Source organism: Bombina bombina, chromosome 2 (assembly GCF_027579735.1).
Source record: "Bombina bombina isolate aBomBom1 chromosome 2, aBomBom1.pri, whole genome shotgun sequence".
NCBI classification, from domain to species: domain Eukaryota; kingdom Metazoa; phylum Chordata; class Amphibia; order Anura; family Bombinatoridae; genus Bombina; species Bombina bombina.
This window is the reverse complement of record NC_069500.1, coordinates 1,000,843,888-1,000,860,524: the sequence shown is the minus strand read 5'-3', so window position 1 is coordinate 1,000,860,524 and position 16,637 is coordinate 1,000,843,888. Positions and strand designations below refer to the sequence as shown.

The following is a 16,637-nucleotide window of genomic DNA, read 5'->3' as shown; positions in this document are numbered from 1 at the left end:
AAATGGGAGGTTCGGCCTTCCCAAAAGTGACTGTGTAACCACGCAAACCTACTCCCCAGTACAAGATCTGCAAAACTCACCCACCACGGACCTGCATGGGCCCGCTGCGGCTGACGACCCAGCAGTTCCTCTCTCAGTTCCAGCCGAGAGATCTTGGTCTTGTCACGCGAAAGAGGATTTGCTTCCTCTACAAACGTCTGCTGTGCACAGTTGCAGTCCTAGAGGGTCCATTTTAGTTGCTATATCAGGCACTCATCTGGAGAACCCGATGCTTATCCTGGGTACCGAGAGGCGAAGCGCCGGGATGCCACTAGCAGCTGACCTATCACAGGATTTTGCCTCCATGCATGTTCCGGAGCTAGCCTTGGGATATGCACTGCTACATCTAGTGCCCATCTCGCGGCAGTTCACCATTGAAAGGTTCTCAAAGCCCCCTGCATTTCTTGGAGACGCAGCTATGTGTTTCCCCCAGTGCTCACAGTTGTTTCTGCCATGCGAACTGCCCTTCTCTACTATCCTGTACATCAGATAAAATGGTTACCGGACTTGTACTACGAAACAGTAGCGTCGACCAAAGAGGGTATAGGCTAACAACGGAAAGACCATGATACTCAAGCCGGCTCTTCTGATGTTTGAACTAATGCACTCCTTGAATAATCCTCAAAACCTGTGCCGAGTTTGATAAACAATACACTGCTTTCCAGGTTACATTGTACGCTGAGACTCAGTAAAGCTTATCGCAATGCTTATTTTACTTTGTACTACATGCGGATGTGACAGTTCATTTATTCTCATAGGCCTAGATTTAGAGTTTGGCGGTAGCCGTGAAAACCAGCGTTAGAGGCTCCTAACGCTGGTTTTAGGCTACCGCCGGTATTTGGAGTCACTGAAAATAGGGTCTAACGCTCACTTTTCAGCCGCGACTTTTCCATACTGCAGATCCCCTTACGTCAATTGCGTATCCTATCTTTTCAATGGGATCTTCCTAACTCCGGTATTTAGAGTCGTTTCTGAAGTGAGCGTTAGAGCTCTAACGACAAAACTCCAGCCGCAGAAAAAAGTCAGTAGTTAAGAGCTTTCTGGGCTAACGCCGGTTCATAAAGCTCTTAACTACTGTACCCTAAAGTACACTAACACCCATAAACTACCTATGTACCCCTAAACCGAGGTTCCCCCACATCGCCGCAACTCGATTACATTTTTTTAACCCCTAATCTGCCGACCGCCACCTACGTTATACTTATGTACCCCTAATCTGCTTCCCCTAACCCCGCCGACCCCTGTATTATATTTATTAACCCCTAACCTGCCCCCCACAACGTCGCCGCCAGCTACTTACAATAATTAACCCCTAATCTGCCGACCGCAAAGCGCCGCCACCTACGTTATCCTTATGTACCCCTAATCTGCTGCCCCTAACACCGCCGACCCCTATATTATATTTATTAACCCCTAATCTGCCCCCCTCAACGTCGCCGACACCTGCCTACACTTATTAACCCCTAATCTGCCGAGCGGACCTGAGCGCTACTATAATAAAGTTATTAACCCCTAATCCGCCTCGCTAACCCTATCATAAATAGTATTAACCCCTAATCTGCCCTCCCTAACATCGCCGACACCTAACTTCAATTATTAACCCCTAATCTGACGACCGGAGCTCACCGCTACTATAATAAATGGATTAACCCCTAAAGCTAAGTCTAACCCTAACACTAACACCCCCCTAACTTAAATATAATTTACATCTAACGAAATTAATTAACTCTTATTAAATAAATTATTCCTATTTAAAGCTAAATACTTACCTGTAAAATACATCCTAATATAGCTACAATATAAATTATAATTACATTGTAGCTATTTTAGGATTAATATTTATTTTACAGGCAACTTTGTAATTATTTTAACCAGGTACAATAGCTATTAAATAGTTAAGAACTATTTAACAGTTACCTAGTTAAAATAATAACAAAATTACCTGTAAAATAAGTCCTAACCTAAGTTATAATTAAACCTAACACTACCCTATCAATAAATTAATTAAATAAAATACCTACAATTACCTACAATAAAACCTAACACTACACTATCAATAAATACATTAAATACAATTCCTACAAATAACTACAATTACATAAACTAACTAAAGTACAAAAAATAAAAAAGAACTAAGTTACAAAAAATAAAAAAATATTTACAAACATAAGAAAAATATTACAACAATTTTAAACTAATTACACCTACTCTAAGCCCCCTAATAAAATAACAAAGACCCCCAAAATAAAAAATGCCCTACCCTATTCTAAATTAATAAAGTTAAAAGCTCTTTTACCTTACCAGCCCTGAACAGGGCCCTTTGCGGGGCATGCCCCAAGAAAATCAGCTCTTTTGCCTGTAAAAAAAAACATACAATACCCCCCCCCAACATTACAACCCACCACCCACATACCCCTAATCTAACCCAAAACCCCCTTAAATAAACCTAACACTAAGCCCCTGAAGATCTTCCTACCTTGTCTTCACCTCAACAGGTATCACCGATCTGTCCTGGCATCCGGTGCTGAAGAGGTCCAGAAGAGGCTCCAAAGTCTTCCTCCTATCCGGCAAGAAGAGGACATCCGGACCGGCAAACATCTTCATCCAAGCGGCATCTTCGATCTTCTTCCATCCGGTGCGGAGCGGGTCCATGTTGAAGCAGCCGACGCGGATCCATCCTCTTCTTCTGGCGTCTCCCGACAAATGACGGTTCCTTTAAGGGACATCATCCAAGATGGCGTCCCTCAAATTCCGATTGGCTGATAGGATTCTATCAGCCAATCGGAATTAAGGTAGGAATATTCTGATTGGCTGATGGAATCAGCCAATCAGAATCAAGTTCAATCCGATTGGCTGATCCAATCAGCCAATCAGATTGAGCTCGCATTCTATTGGCTGTTCCGATCAGCCAATAGAATGCGAGCTCAATCTGATTGGCTGATTGGATCAGCCAATCGGATTGAACTTGATTCTGATTGGCTGATTCCATCAGCCAATCAGAATATTCCTACCTTAATTCCGATTGGCTGATAGAATCCTATCAGCCAATCGGAATTCGAGGGACGCCATCTTGGATGACGTCCCTTAAAGGAACCGTCATTCGTCGGGAGACGCCGGAAGAAGCGGATGGATCCGCGTCGGCTGCTTCAACATGGACCCGCTCCGCACCGGATGGAAGAAGATCGAAGATGCCGCTTGGATGAAGATGTTTGCCGGTCCGGATGTCCTCTTCTTGCCGGATAGGAGGAAGACTTTGGAGCCTCTTCTGGACCTCTTCAGCACCGGATGCCAGGACGGATCGGTGAACCTGGATGGTGAAGACAAGGTAGGAAGATCTTCAGGGGCTTAGTGTTAGGTTTATTTAAGGGGGGTTTGGGTTAGATTAGGGGTATGTGGGTGGTGGGTTGTAATGTTGGGGGGGGGTATTGTATGTTTTTTTTTACAGGCAAAAGAGCTGATTTTCTTGGGGCATGCCCCGCAAAGGGCCCTGTTCAGGGCTGGTAAGGTAAAAGAGCTTTTAACTTTATTAATTTAGAATAGGGTAGGGCATTTTTTTATTTTGGGGGTCTTTGTTATTTTATTAGGGGGCTTAGAGTAGGTGTAATTAGTTTAAAATTGTTGTAATATTTTTCTTATGTTTGTAAATATTTTTTTATTTTTTGTAACTTAGTTCTTTTTTATTTTTTGTACTTTAGTTAGTTTATGTAATTGTAGTTATTTGTAGGAATTGTATTTAATTTATTTATTGATAGTGTAGTGTTAGGTTTTATTGTATGTAATTGTAGGTATTTTATTTAATTAATTTATTGATAGGGTAGTGTTAGGTTTAATTATAACTTAGGTTAGGATTTATTTTACAGGTAATTTTGTTATTATTTTAACTAGGTAACTATTAAATAGTTCTTAACTATTTAATAGCTATTGTACCTGGTTAAAATAATTACAAAGTTGCCTGTAAAATAAATATTAATCCTAAAATAGCTACAATGTAATTATAATTTATATTGTAGCTATATTAGGATTTATTTAACAGGTAAGTATTTAGCTTTAAATAGGAATAATTTATTTAATAAGAGTTAATTAATTTCGTTAGATGTAAATTATATTTAAGTTAGGGGGGTGTTAGTGTTAGGGTTAGACTTAGCTTTAGGGGTTAATCCATTTATTATAGTAGCGGTGAGCTCCGGTCGTCAGATTAGGGGTTAATAATTGAAGTTAGGTGTCGGCGATGTTAGGGAGGGCAGATTAGGGGTTAATACTATTTATGATAGGGTTAGTGAGGCGGATTAGGGGTTAATACATTTATTATAGTAGCGCTCAGGTCCGCTCGGCAGATTAGGGGTTAATAAGTGTAGGCAGGTGTCGGCGACGTTGAGGGGGGCAGATTAGGGGTTAATAAATATAATATAGGGGTCGGCGGTGTTAGGGGCAGCAGATTAGGGGTACATAAGGATAACGTAGGTGGCGGCGCTTTGCGGTCGGCAGATTAGGGGTTAATTATTGTAAGTAGCTGGCGGCGACGTTGTGGGGGGCAGGTTAGGGGTTAATAAATATAATACAGGGGTCGGCGGTGTTAGGGGCAGCAGATTAGGGGTACATAGGGATAATGTAAGTTGCGGCGGTTTACGGAGCGGAAGATTAGGGGTTAATAATATAATGCAGGGGTCAGCTATAGCGGGGGCGGCAGATTAGGGGTTAATAAGTGTAAGGGTAGGGGTGTTTAGACTCGGGGTACATGTTAGAGTGTTAGGTGCAGACGTAGGAAGTGTTTCCCCATAGGAAACAATGGGGCTGCGTTAGGAGCTGAACGCTGCTTTTTTGCAGGTGTTAGGTTTTTTTTCAGCTCAAACAGCCCCATTGTTTCCTATGGGAGAATCGTGCACGAGCACGTTTTTGAGGCTGGCCGCGTCCGTAAGCAACTCTGGTATCGAGAGTTGCATTTGCGGTAAAAATGCTCTACGCTCCTTTTTTGGAGCCTAACGCAGCATTTTTTGGGACTCTCGATACCAGAGTTAATTTTATGGTGCGGCCAGAAAAAAGCCCGCGTAGCGTTAACAACCCATCTACCGCCAAACTCCAAATCTAGGCCTTTGTGACTTAGTTATGGTTTTGTTTTATTTAATCTGTTTGACATGTAGTTCTCTTTGCTTTTTTTTTTATATATATATATATATATATATATATATATATATATATATATATATATATATATATATATATATATATATATATATATATATATATATATAATGCCAAAACACAATATTGCCTTGTATATAAGATTGGAGCCTTGTACCTGCATAGATAAAGGATTTACTGCTCATTTGAACACACTGCTCTGTACTAACTTCTAATACCTGACACCCTGATCCTTCTCAAAACTATCTTCACGGATAATACTTTGTATGGAGAAATAAGAAAAATACTCCACCTCCACCAGCAAATGTGCTCCTTATAGCTATATCTCTGCAGATACACAATCTCAGTAACTATCTGTTTGATGTTCCCTCACATACAGAGTCTTGTCATATGCTTTAGGTGAAATGTCCTTTAATGCTGTATACATGTCAGATTGGAACCTTGCAATTACTGAAGTATCGCTGGATGCATCCCCTGCACTTATGCTGTGTGTTGCTGTTGTACATGTGGTTTGTTATAGTTTTATTATTTAATTTTTGTTCCCTAATTGACAAAATATGAAGCACTACTCATTATAGGCAGAATTAGCCAATCCAAATGTATCCCCGCAGATTAGAGATTCAATATTTGTATGTCATTCAATAGAAAACAGTTAATTATTCTCCATAAGTTCCGTCACCCTGTTAAATTTTTTTTATGGCTTTCTCATGTACCTTTTGGTTATCCCCAGTATTGTGGCCTTCTGCACGCATTGTTAACCACTCGCAGTGCAATCTATACGCGACAGTCGCAATTTACTTTTATGATACTTTAGCTTCACACATATTTTCTAGTAAAAATATATTTAGGCTGCCAATGCGAATATCGCCAATGTTGCCTTTCTTAGACACATCTAGAAAACTCAGCATACACCGACAGATTCTGTATAGTGTGGTAATATTCGGGATACAGGGAAATAATTATTATTTCCTTTGCCTCTGTTTATCCTTACTTTTACTTAGTTTTAGGTCAATCCGTTAGATTTACTTAATAATGGGAGACATGTATGGGTCATATCTAAACATCCCATATCTTGTTATTTTGGTGGGTTTACACTGTTACTGACTTGACTTTCCTTTTAAGTCTCCTCATTCTGCTGATACCCTCATATGTTCATCTTACACATATAAGCTGGTTATGCTCAGTGGTCCCGCTTCTCTTCAATGTCTATATACTTCATAAGTGGGATAACATTTTATCCTTTGATAGCAGCATAGTCTAACCCAGCCCCATTTCTGCAAAACTGCCAATAGCATACATGAGCATCGCACTTTGAACAGGTTTTTGTTGTTCTGTTTGTTTTGTGTTATTTTGTATGTTTGTTGTTTTATGTTATAAAATTGAGACACAATGGTTCTTTCCCCATGGCCTAGAATCGACTTACTATACCTATTCCTAATGGTGTATACGTAGACAGAATTTACCTATATGGATTCAGGCTTAATTTCAGAGGACCCATGCAGAGGACATCTGGTATAGGTGTACTCTCACAGGTGTAACTTGTGTATCTTTATGTCATATACTTTTTCTTACGATGCCCCTGTGATCTGCGAATCACATTGATGTATTATAAATCTTTATGGGGGAATTAATTGTATAACTGTATATTGCATTTATTTCATGTCTCTCAATAAAAAGAAATTTTAAAAAAGTAAATTGGGAAGTTGTTTAAAATTGCGTTCCCTATCTGTATCATGAAAGTTTAATTTTGACTAGACTGTCCCTTTAAAGATAATATCAGATCTCATTATGTTATCACTTTGTGTACACAGGCTTGCTTCCTTATCTTATATCTGTCTGGAAAACCAAAGTTCAATACTTAGAGAAAACAATGAAAAATTATTATTTTATTACTTAACTATCCAGCATCTCACTGGGTGTGTAAATTCCTCTACTGGCTGTGTTTACATAGGGTTGTCAACAGCCTAGACTCCAGTATAGAAACTTTCAGTATAGGTTGGGATACCATAGGCTAAATCAGCTATTTCAAAGGCTGAAAAAGGAGTAAAGGCGCTACTTGTAAATAAAACACTCAAGCAAATTAAATGGATCATTAGGAATAATTTAAAGGGGACAATTTTTTAGGGTGAACTGTCCCTTTTTAAAAATGCAAGTCAGAATAAAAAAAAGATAAGTCATGTAACAAAGGTTGTTTATAATACAGTAATAAAAATAATTTGGTATTACTTACTAAGTTAAGGCTGAGTTAGTGCAGATTTTGTTTTATCTAAATTGATTTATTACACTTAGTTGCAGGGTTATTTGCTATTTAAACTCCTCTTCATTTTATAAAGTTGCTAAGAAGATAACATTTAGTACTTTGGCCAACAAAACAGTTATATGATTTGCTTACAATACTGCTCCCAAAGATATGCTGCACGTTTTCTTGTAACACAAAAACAATGTGTGTATTTGACGAGAGAGAAGAGAGAGAGAAGAGAGAGGAGAGAGAGGAGAGAGAGGAGAGAGAGAGAGAGGAGAGAGAGAGGAGAGAGAGAGAGGAGAGAGAGGAGAGAGAGAGAGAGAGAGGAGAGAGAGAGGAGAGTTAAAGAAGAGAGAGAGAGAGAGAGAGAGAGAGGAGAGTTAAAGAAGAGAGAGAGAGAGAGAGAGAGAGAGAGAAAGAGAGAGAGAGAAGAGAAAGTAGAGAGAGGGGCAAGAGAGACAAGAGTGAGGAGAAAGAGAAGAAGAAGAGAGGGAAGAGAGAGTAGAGAAAAAGAGAAGAGAGAGTTGGAGGGAAAAAGAGAGGAAGAGAGAGGAGAAAAAGAGAGAGAGGAGAGAGAGGAGAGAGAAAGAGTAGAGAGAGTTAGATAAGAGAGAGGGAGAGAAAGAGAGAGAGAGAGTAAGAGGGATGAGAAAGAGGAGAGAGAGGAGAGAAGAGAGACACACACAACGGTATTTGTATCTATTCAATTAAACTGTAAAACAAATGAGAATGGCATGGACAAAGGTGTTGGTACTCTTAAAGGGATAGTCTACTCAGTCAGGGACAGTCTGATGATACAGGGGGTCAGCAACTCAAAGGGTCTACTTTAAAATTGTTACTGTTTAAAAAGATAATCCCTTTATTCCCCAATTTTGCATAACCAAACACTTTTATTAATATACTTTACCTCTGTGATTACCTTGAATCTATGCCTCTGCAGATGGCCCAGTTATCTCAGTTCTTTTTACAGACTTGCAAATTAGCTAGGGTTCACTCATAAATAACTACATGAGAGTGAGCACAATGTTATCTCTATGGCACACATAAACTAGCATTCTCTTACTGTGAGAAACTGTCAAAATGCACTGTGAGAAGAGGTTGTCTTCAATGGTTTAGAAATCAGTTTGAGCTTACCTAGGTTTAGCTTTCAACAAAGAGTACCAAGAGAACAACTTTAATGATAAAAGTAAATTTGAAAGTTGTTTAAAATTGCATGCCCTATCTGAGTCATGAAAGTTTATTTTGTCCCTTTAACCTAATATTTTGTAGAACAGCCTCCAAACCAATAAATGCAATCAAGCTCTTTCTGTAGCTCTGAATACGATTTCTGCACTTTTAGACTGGGATTTTGAACTGCTCCTGTTCTCTCAGACGTTCTCACAGATGTTCAATGTGATTCAGATCTGGATTCACAGAAGGCCATTTCAGAATGGTCCAATCTTTTCTTCTCCTCCACACTTGGGTGCTTTTGAGGTATGTTTCAGGTCATTATCCTGCTGGGGGACCCATGGCCTGCATCTGAGACACAGCTTTCTCACACTGGGCAGTCTTCCCTTCAGATTGTCTTGATAGTCTTCTGATTCTATCATGCCCTGCACAGATTTTAGGCACCCAGTACCAGAGGCAGCAAAGCAACACCAAAACATCACTGAGCCCCCTCCATGTTTCACGGTAGGGATGTTGTTCTTTACTTTAACCTTTTAACGCCATTATGCCGTTCTATTCCATCATAATTACACTGGGCTTTAGTGCCGTTCTGACGAAATAGAACGTCATAACCGTTGGCTGTCCTAAAGCCAACGGCGCTTCCATGATGTGATCACGGTCTGGAGGGCGTGCCCTAGCGTGACAAGGACGCCCCTCTGACCCGATCCTATCATTGAAATCTCGCGATCGCGTGCACGACTACAGGATTTCAATTTGTTTACATCGGAACGTTGTTCCGATGTAGACAAATTAACCTGGTAATCAAAGGGTTAAAAGCTTATTTTTTCCTTCTGTAAACATGGGGTTTTTGTGTTTTGTCAAACTCCATTCTGGCTATTTTGAGTTTCTCTCTTAAAATGCAAGGGTTTGAATACTAATAGAAAAATAGATTGTAACTTCCCACGGGAATAGGGCCCTCAAATACTCCTGTATTTGTTTGTAAAATTTTGTCTTGCCACTTACAAGTTTTGTATCATTGTTTTATTTAAATTAATTGTACCCATGGGCAGCGCTACAGAATATGTTGGCACTTTATAAATAAAGCGTAATAGTAAAATTAAATAATAATATACAATATCTACTTTTCACTGGCTTGTAGGGACAACTCCCACAGAAATAATTGTTTTATTCAGCACAAGAACATTAAAAAAATCAAATAAAGTTTTAGATACTCTTGTTTGCACAAGGCAGATTTTTTTTCCCCGTACAATATCCATCTTAATGTTATTATTAATAGCACTCACCTTCACACTAGTGTCAAGAGGATACGCTCATTCCAATATCAATTGTTCATGGAAGAAGAGCTACAAAGTAAGAGAGAATGGTAAATAAAATAAAAAAGCTAGTGAGTAAACAAAAAATGTGTCTAAATTAAAGGCACACTAAAGTCAAAATGTAACTTTCATGATTCAGATAGAGTATAATGAGACGTTACAATTTACTTCCATCAAATATCAAACTGTACAGTCTTTTATAAGCTACTACTGACCACGTGTAAGAATTCAGTATATGTAGGAGTCTGTGATATGATATATCCCAAGGTGTTTGACTGAAAAGGGTTATAATGTGTGTATATATATACAGGGAGTGCAGAATTATTAGGCAAATGAGTATTTTGACCACATCATCCTCTTTATGCATGTTGTCTTACTCCAAGCTGTATAGGCTCGAAAGCCTACTACCAATTAAGCATATTAGGTGATGTGCATCTCTGTAATGAGAAGGGGTGTGGTCTAATGACATTAACACCCTATATCAGGTGTGCATAATTATTAGGCAACTTCCTTTCCTTTGGCAAAATGGGTCAAAATAAGGACTTGACAGGCTCAGAAAAGTCAAAAATAGTGAGATATCTTGCAGAGGGATGCAGCACTCTTAAAATTGCAAAGCTTCTGAAGCGTGATCATCGAACAATCAAGCGTTTCATTCAAAATAGTCAACAGGGTTGCAAGAAGCGTGTGGAAAAACCAAGGCGCAAAATAACTGCCCATGAACTGAGAAAAGTCAAGCGTGCAGCTGCCAAGATGCCACTTGCCACCAGTTTGGCCATATTTCAGAGCTGCAACATCACTGGAGTGCCCAAAAGCACAAGGTGTGCAATACTCAGAGACATGGCCAAGGTAAGAAAGGCTGAAAGACGACCACCACTGAACAAGACACACAAGCTGAAACGTCAAGACTGGGCCAAGAAATATCTCAAGACTGATTTTTCTAAGGTTTTATGGACTGATGAAATGAGAGTGAGTCTTGATGGGCCAGATGGATGGGCCCGTGGCTGGATTGGTAAAGGGCAGAGAGCTCCAGTCCGACTCAGACGCCAGCAAGGTGGAGGTGGAGTACTGGTTTGGGCTGGTATCATCAAAGATGAGCTTGTGGGGCCTTTTCGGGTTGAGGATGGAGTCAAGCTCAACTCCCAGTCCTATTGCCAGTTTCTGGAAGACACCTTCTTCAAGCAGTGGTACAGGAAGAAGTCTGCATCCTTCAAGAAAAACATGATTTTCATGCAGGACAATGCTCCATCACACGCGTCCAAGTACTCCACAGCGTGGCTGGCAAGAAAGGGTATAAAAGAAGAAAATCTAATCACATGGCCTCCTTGTTCACCTGATCTGAACCCCATTGAGAACCTGTGGTCCATCATCAAATGTGAGATTTACAAGGAGGGAAAACAGTACACCTCTCTGAACAGTGTCTGGGAGGCTGTGGTTGCTGCTGCACGCAATGTTGATGGTGAACAGATCAAAACACTGACAGAATCCATGGATGGCAGGCTTTTGAGTGCCCTTGCAAAGAAAGGTGGCTATATTGGTCACTGATTTGTTTTTGTTTTGTTTTTGAATGTCAGAAATGTATATTTGTGAATGTTGAGATGTTATATTGGTTTCACTGGTAAAAATAAATAATTGAAATGGGTATATATTTGTTTTTGTTAAGTTGCCTAATAATTATGCACAGTAATAGTCACCTGCACACACAGATATCCCCCTAAAATAGCTAAAACTAAAAACAAACTAAAAACTACTTCCAAAAATATTCAGCTTTGATATTAATGAGTTTTTTGGGTTCATTGAGAACATGGTTGTTGTTCAATAATAAAATTAATCCTCAAAAATACAACTTGCCTAATAATTCTGCACTCCCTGTATATATATATATATATATATATATATATATATATATATATATATATATATATATATATATATATATATGTGTGTGTGTGTGTGTGTATCTTCATGTGTACGTATGTGTAAAAAAGTGTATAAACATGAAAAAAACTATTTTAATATCTTTTAATATGTTTTCCTGTGTTTTAATGTAAATAGTTTACATTCCAATGCTCTTTACTTAGTAGATAGTGTTCTTTGCAATTCTAATTACATATTTATATATATATGTAGGTATATATATACCTGTATATCTTCATATAGATATATAGGTGTAGATATTTATTTTAAAAAAAATCACTATTATATATATATATATATATATATAAAATTTAAATAATAGGCAAGGTGATCAAGTAAAACCGCTAAATAGTGATTTTTGTTTTAACCTTTTAACGCCGTTATAACGTTGTATTCCGTCTGAATTTTGCTGGGCATTAGCGCCGATGGACGGAATACAATGTCCTAACCGCTTGGCTTTCCTGAAGCCACTGGCGCTTCCCTGATGGGATCGTGGTCTGGAGGGCGAGCCTAGCATCATAGGGAAGCCCCCCTGACGCGATCCCATCATTGAAATCTCACGATCTCGTGCACAATCGCGAAATTTCAATTTGTTTACATCGGAACAGTTGTTTTTCCGATCTAGACATGTTAACCCCGGCACGAAAGGGTTAATATAATTTTAATTCTAAATCCTACCTCGCAACTAATCTTCCTCCGCCCCCCCCCATTGCCGGTTGAAGTCTGTGATGTAGAGAGTGGTCCCACCGGCTCTATATGTAGGGAGTAATTCCCTTCTATGAGGAAAGCAGATGAGCGACACACAAACATGCAAGAAGTAATTAAGTATGGAAAATAACTAGTGCACACGCATGTTAAAGAAGGGGCATATTTTCTATAGAGATAAATGCCTAAAGGCACACAATACTATTGGATGTTAAAATAAATGCCATTAAAAAAAATGCCCATCTGAGACAGGCGGAGGATGAAGGTACTAAATATAACGGCGAAATATATACTATCTTTATAAATATGCTAATCTAAAAAAATAATAATGAATGAAACATATTTTATTTTGGGGGATATTTACATGTCGGTTTGCAGTTAGGACAACTTTACCATCACTCTAAGTTGTATGTCCCTTAAATGCCAGATAAACAACAAAGGGGTAGATCACAATGCTTTGAAAAGTTTATTAAATAATCAACAAAACTTCCTATAGAATTTCAGTAGAAAACCATTAGATAAACTGTTCTAAATGATTATGTTTGACTCCTATATGATTTAACAATTTCACTTTAAGCATATACATAATATCAGTCAGTCTGTCACGTCTATGAGATATTATAAGATCCAAATATCTTAGAAAAGTAAAGCAGTATGCACATTCAGTGGGTGGTAAATATATTATTCTCTTTTCCTCATTGTTAAGGGACATTGAAGTGCACAAATGACATGTTCCAATTCATTATTTAGATCAGGGCTTTACAAATGTGTTCAAAATCTAGCAGCCAGACCATAAATTAAGGAGCCATTAGCTTTTTAGCCATCCTTATGAAATATACATTTATAATATCTGAGTGTGTGTTGTTTGTGGGGAGACCTGCTGCCTTGCAGAGCAGGGCTACATACTGTATATACTCTCAGACTCCCAGCCACTTGACCCCCAAACTGTCAGCCATGTCACTGACAGTTCTGTTTGATACTGCAGTGAAATCAAGTTGACATTAACCCCCCACCCCATGTTGCATTATTGGTTCAGAGGCAGGAGGTATTAGAAGAGGACTTGTCAAAAAGTTGGATTTAGATTTCAACAGTTGCGAAACTTAGAAATTATGCAGACGCAGCAGGCTAAATTTTAGGTGTGGCTGGAGGAAGCTGGCAAGGGGAAGTGGGTGTCTTGGGAGATCTAAACCAGGGCACCAAGATATAAGTTTTTGATGCCTGGGTTTGTCAAGGCTTGATTTAGATCACGATACTACTCTATTAGGCGCTCTCTCTCTTCTGTTTACATTTTTTCAATACGACTCTATTAGGCGCTCTCTCTCTTCTGTTTACATTTTTTAGATCGATACTACTCTATTAGGCGCTCTCTCTCTTCTGTTTACATTTTTTCAATATGACTCTATTAGGCGCTCTCTCTCTTCTGTTTACATTTTTTAGATCGATACTACTCTATTAGGCGCTCTCTCTCTTCTGTTTACATTTTTTCAATACGACTCTATTAGGCGCTCTCTCTCTTCTGTTTACATTTTTTAGATCGATACTACTCTATTAGGCGCTCTCTCTCTTCTGTTTACATTTTTTCAATACTACTCTATTAGGCGCTCTCTCTCTTCTGTTTACATTTTTTCAATACGACTCTATTAGGCGCTCTCTCTCTTCTGTTTACATTTTTTCAATATGACTCTATTAGGCGCTCTCTCTCTTCTGTTTACATTTTTTAGATCGATACTACTCTATTAGGCGCTCTCTCTCTTCTGTTTACATTTTTTCAATATGACTCTATTAGGCGCTCTCTCTCTTCTGTTTACATTTTTTAGATCGATACTACTCTATTAGGCGCTCTCTCTCTTCTGTTTACATTTTTTCAATACGACTCTATTAGGCGCTCTCTCTCTTCTGTTTACATTTTTTAGATCGATACTACTCTATTAGGCGCTCTCTCTCTTCTGTTTACATTTTTTCAATACTACTCTATTAGGCGCTCTCTCTCTTCTGTTTACATTTTTTAGATCGATACTACTCTATTAGGCGCTCTCTCTCTTCTGTTTACATTTTTTAGATCGATACTACTCTATTAGGCGCTCTCTCTCTTCTGTTTACATTTTTTCATTACGACTCTATTAGGCGCTCTCTCTCTTCTGTTTACATTTTTTAGATCGATACTACTCTATTAGGCTCTCTCTCTCTTCTGTTTACATTTTTTCAATACTACTCTATTAGGCGCTCTCTCTCTTCTGTTTACATTTTTTCAATACGACTCTATTAGGCGCTCTCTCTCTTCTGTTTACATTTTTTAGATCGATACTACTCTATTAGGCGCTCTCTCTCTTCTGTTTACATTTTTTTAGATCGATACTACTCTATTAGGCGCTCTCTCTCTTCTGTTTACATTTTTTTAGATCGATACTACTCTATTAGGCGCTCTCTCTCTTCTGTTTACATTTTTTATTCCAAGTTCTTTTTTTATTGAAATAGTTTGGCAAACATATAATAAGGATTAGTCAAGATATAAGGAATATGACAATTTTAGATGTAACATAATGACCAATTCCAGTTGACAACATTAATCATTGAGAGAAAAAACAAATTTCTTTTAAAACAAAACAGGGAATGGCCTTGACGGCCAGAGAGAGGGAGGGGGGGAAACAAAGAGAAAATGATAATGAAAGAATTCAGGTAAAATAGAATACAATACATTTGGTTTAAACTGGGTGAATTGAGAAGTACCAGCTAGCATAGTAAAAAGGGGTAGGTGTTCTCCTATAAGGGTGTCAGTTATAAGGATTCGTGTACTCACAAGGAAATAGTTACGTCAGTAGGGGTGATTCACTGACCGATGTTGCTGTTTTCGTATATTGTGTCCACATATCTTGGGCAATAAGGAATATGTCTCTGGAGTCTAGCCTGAAAGATCTATACTCTTCCAGTTCTATAAGGTCAGTGACTTTGTGTCTCCAAAGTGTTACATTTGGTGGATCAGGAGATTTCCAGGACTTAGCAATGAGGGATTTGGCACTATTTATGAGAATGCGTAAAAGGAAGCTGTGGGCTTTAGAGGGTAGATTAATATGTTTATTTAAAAGAAATATTAGCGGATCTAATGGTAATGTAAGCTGAAAGATATTTTCTATTTCTCCTATGAGGGTTCTCCAGTATGAGTTTATGCTGTTGCACCACCACCACATGTGGCCCATGCCACTGCCAACGTGGCCGCAGCGCCAACAGCGATTACTAGTTGTGGGGTATAATTTATGCAAACGTCTGGGGGTGAGGTACCAGTTATGGAGGATTTTATAGTTCATCTCCAGCATAGCTGCCGAGGATGAAGAAGATTTGGTGTTACTAAAAATAGAGGATGCTGTATGAGGTAGGATGATGACTCCTAGTTCCCTTTCCCAGGACTCAATAGTCCCCGGTAGGTTGCCAGGAGGGGGGTGGGACAGTATTGAGTATATCTTAGATAGGGTATGATTTAAGGAAATAGGGGATGATAGTAGAGTCTCAAGCTTAGTCTTAGGTCTGAGCATATTGTGCGAATATTTATGTGACGTGATATAATGGTGAAGTCTCCTGTAATGGAACCAGTTATGGGCCCAGTCAAAGTTTAATTCTTGCAGTTTTGCCTGAGAGTGCAGGTGATCGTTATCAGAGAGATGATGAATCGCCACATCAGGGGAAGGGGTAATATGCAAGGAATGGGTTTTTAGCTCTGTCAGAGAGAACTCAGGGTTGTGTACTAACGAGGTAAGAGGGGAGGGTCTGGATGAAAGGTGAGGATTGTTCACGTTTGCCCTCTCCCATTGAATTAGGGTTTCCTTAGTGATAGGGTTATCTAAGTTCTTAGCAATGGGGGTGGATCTAGGAGTCCAGCACATGGAATGTAAGTGTAAATCTTTATGTAAGTGTTCCTCAAGCGAGATCCACCTCTTCTGAGTCTTATGGACCCTCCAGTCGAGTATTCGCTGGATGAAAATAGCAGATCTATAGAGCTCTAAGTTAGGGACCCCGAGGCCGCCATGAATACGAGGGGTTAACATTATTCGCTTATTAATCCTTGAGTAACCACCTCTCCATATAAATGAACTAAATAGTTGTTGTAAATTCTTAAGGTAATGGGG

At 38.9% G+C, this 16,637-nt stretch overlaps 1 protein-coding gene across 4 annotated transcripts in view; it reads right to left on the bottom strand.

Annotated features, from left to right (window-relative positions):
* Positions 1-16,637, bottom strand: part of ALPK1 (alpha kinase 1) — a 527,820-nt gene that overhangs the window by 334,670 nt on the left and 176,513 nt on the right. For all 4 annotated transcript variants that reach the window (XM_053703556.1, XM_053703555.1, XM_053703557.1 and 1 more), the window contains one exon: positions 9,871-9,930. The gene's annotated coding sequence lies outside the window, so the exon portion shown is untranslated. Of the gene's footprint in view, positions 1-9,870; positions 9,931-16,637 lie in introns of those variants that run through there.